Here is a 3,614-nt window from a genome sequence, read left to right as displayed (position 1 = left end):
TCCACCGACACTTTCTACTTTTGGCTTATTGATGAGTAAGGAAGGACTAAAGGGGAAAGGACTAAGGTTTGCCCTCTCTCTTCCTCTTCTACGACCGTCTATGTCATTGTTTTCAGCATAAGTGGTTGGCTAATAGGAAAGTAACATGAATGAGATGTATATGATAGGGTTCCTTGATGGTTTGTGTTTCTTAAAACACCGTTGCCTTCACGGTGCATTCGACGCAAGTTCTGGTTCCGGTGGAAAGCACGATCTCTCAGGGCCGTCAGCATTCTTGTTTACTCGGTGGAAGACGCTGCGTGCTCCCCTTGTACTTGATTTGAATGTCCTGAACTCCCACACATTGTGGTTCCGCTAGAATGCTGTGCTCGTGGGTCACCGCAAACACTGCACGCTAACGGGGTGGCCAGGAGAGACAGACATGGATATCGTGCTTATCTCCTCTGCTCGTGTGCCTCTTCTGTTGTCCTACCTGACTTCACTTATGAAACGGAGTTTAAAGATAAAGTTATGAAAAATTTAAAAATGGCGGCACTGTAGCCTTCTACCAAGCATGGGTTCCTTCTGCGTGCTGGGTCCTGTGTGCTGTGCAGGTCATATGCCCCGAATGGGCTATCATGAAAGTGATTTGTTGCCAAAGTGCCATCCAGAAGGGTATCTGCTATAATTTATTCATATCTTGATTATTTATTCACACTACCTGTGCGCATTTGGTTCCTTCGTCCTGGAACAAAAGCAGTACACCTAATTCTAAAAGTTAAGATGAAACCCAGCATCTCCAATCGATGTGCAGGTTTTTATGCCTTTGATTGACACCTTTCCTTTCCCATTCCCCACCCAAACTCGAGAGGCACCTCCGCTCTGTTCTCCTTTTATTTTGGGACCACAAAGACACAATACTAACTCAACGTGGATCCGGATGCATGAAGATGAAGTGAGGGCGGTCACCAAGCACAGGCACAAGTCACGAGAAAGAAGACTTCAGTATCATCCTGCAGCTCTGTGTGATGAGGGAGACAGATCGAATCTCCTGAGTCTGACCTCTTCTCTACATCCCCAAATGCCACCGGCTTATTTTTGTTCCCAGAATGATGTCTGATCTCTGGGCCTCCAGCCTCAGGCTCCTCTAATACATTCTTCGCCGTGACATCAAAGTGATTCTTGTAGAGCACGTAGCCAATCCAGATGTTTCTCGCCTAACATATTTTCCTTGCTTTCCCATATCTTCATAATTATGGTCCTTCATGGTTTATTCCTGCCCAGCTCTCCAAGCCTCCTGCACACCGATGACCTTTCAGACAAGTTGCAATCACTCAAATAGGTTTGCTCTCTCCTCTGTCTATATATGTGCCTAGAAAACTCTCCCCGTTTTCTTTGTCTACCCCTCTCATTTGAAGAATTGTCTTAGGAATTCATCCATTTGTTGATTTAACTGTTCATTTTTTTCCCTGAGAAATATTTGAGTGCCTCTGATATCCCAGGTGCTATGCTGGCATTTGGGGACACAGTGATGGGCAAGAACACAGAAGACCCTGACTCTTGGGGAGCTTGGAGTCATGGGGAGTGGTGACAAACAATATGTGCTGTCTTATTAAAAGCCACACAAATACATGTGCATAAAAGCAATGGCCAAATCAATTGCAATTATGACAGGAGTTACAAAGGAGAAATGTGTTGTGGAATCGGGGCACAGAAAGAGGTCAATATAACCCCGTGGAAGTTCTAGTCAAGCTGCCTACCGAAGGGAAGACTGGATTAACTCAGAAATAGACGTGAACAGTGGGATGCCTGGAGGTAAAAGAGTATTTTTCTGGAAGAGAGAAGAGCAGAAAGAAAGGTTCTGTGGCAGGAAAAAACCGGACATTCAAGCCTCTCAAAGGAGGAGGAGAGCGTGCAATGTGAGTCGTGAGGGGTAGGAAGAGGCCAAGATGAAATTTCAGTCTGCGTCTAAGAGCAGCGGGACACTCTGAAGTGTTTGGTTCAACGGGGAAGAGGATAGAGAGGGAGGATCAACAATTCGGTTTATTTCTAGAAAGCTCTCTCAGATGTAGTGCAGAGAACAGATCGGAGGGGAGCAAGAGTGGAGGGTCTTCCAGAAGTCCAAGGAAGAGACATTTGTGAGCGAAAGCAGATGGAATCTGTGCATATTCCTTGGTTGTGCGAACCCTCGCCCCTTTCCGCCTCCACGTCTGGGTCAGAGCTTTCTCCCCATCTTCCTACGGAACCCCGTGTTTGTGTCGTTTAATCTGCACAACCCCCTCGTTTGGTGGCGTTAGCATCATCCTCATCTGGTGGACGAGGAAGTTTGAGGTGTGGAGAGATTTAGCAGCTTGCCCCAGCTCCCACACGTAGCAGAGCGTGGAGCCAGGATCAGTCAGAACTGGAGAAAAAGGAGAAGGAACCGAGGAGTAAATAAGCTTAGCGTATGCGTGGGCGATGGCGGGAAGCTTTAGCCACAGCAAGAAGTTCAAGTTGAGACAGGAAGACGTAGATTAAGGCCAAAATGTAGAGCAGAATTTACATCAAAGAACAATATGTTCAAAACCAGAGTTCCAAGGCAGTGAATGCTCTTTGTGCTTTTTGGTGTCGAGGCACACCTGACCCCGCACGAACCGTCCCTCCTTGCACCTCAGCGCACTCCTGCCGTGGCCTTCCCTCCTCTTGTGATCCTAGCGGGTGTCCACACTGCTCGTCCCCACCGCCGTTCTCCTCCGCTTCCTAGAAACCTGCCAGCCATCATTTCCGGCTCAACCTCCACTTCCAGCTGATGGATAAGCTCTGACGATTTTTTTTTTTTTTTTTTTTTGAGACAGAGTCTCACTCTGTTGCCCAGGCTAGAGTGAGTGCCGTGACGTCATCCTAGCTCACAGCAACCTCACACTCCTGGGCTCAAGCGATCCTCCTGACTCAGCCTCCCGAGTAGCTGGGACTACAGGCCTGCACCACCATGCCCGGCCAATTTTTTCTATATATTTTTAGTTGTCCGATTAATTTCTTTCTATTTTTAGTAGAGACGGGGTCTCGCTCTTGCTTAGGCTGGTCTTGAACTCCTGGCTCAAATGATCCACCCACCTCGGCCTCCCAGAGTGCTAGGATTACAGGTGTGAGCCACCGCGCCCGGCCTCTCCTAGAGAATTTAGAGTTCATGTCATACAAGTGGATGGACTGTTTTATGGTGTGACTATCTGTCTTGGTTTTGACATTCCAAAGAGATGTATAATAGATTGTTGAATGAGCGATTTCAGATACATCGCCTTGTTGGGTCTTCTTTAAAAAAAAAAAAAAAAAAAAAAATAAATCCTTACCTATCAATAATTACCTTGAACGTAAATGAATTAAATTCTCCGATCATATACAGTGGCTGAATGAAAAAAAAAAAAAAAAAAAAGCAAATTATATGCTGTATACTCTTTATTGCTAATGAAATGGAGCCTGCAGAAGGTTACATATCAAGTAAGTGTCAAAGCCGGTTTTCAAATTCAGGTCTTCAGAGTAGCAGGCCAATGTGTTTTCCACTCAATATCTTACTAATATTTACAAGTTCTTTAGAAGCCGACATAAACATATTTTGTAAGCATTTACTTTTATGAACATGCTTATTTTATTAACACATA

The sequence above is a fragment of the Propithecus coquereli genome, unplaced genomic scaffold (genome assembly GCF_000956105.1).
Source record: "Propithecus coquereli isolate 6110/MARCELLA unplaced genomic scaffold, Pcoq_1.0 Scaffold26, whole genome shotgun sequence".
NCBI lineage: Eukaryota > Metazoa > Chordata > Mammalia > Primates > Indriidae > Propithecus > Propithecus coquereli.
Note: the sequence above shows the minus strand (reverse complement) of the source record.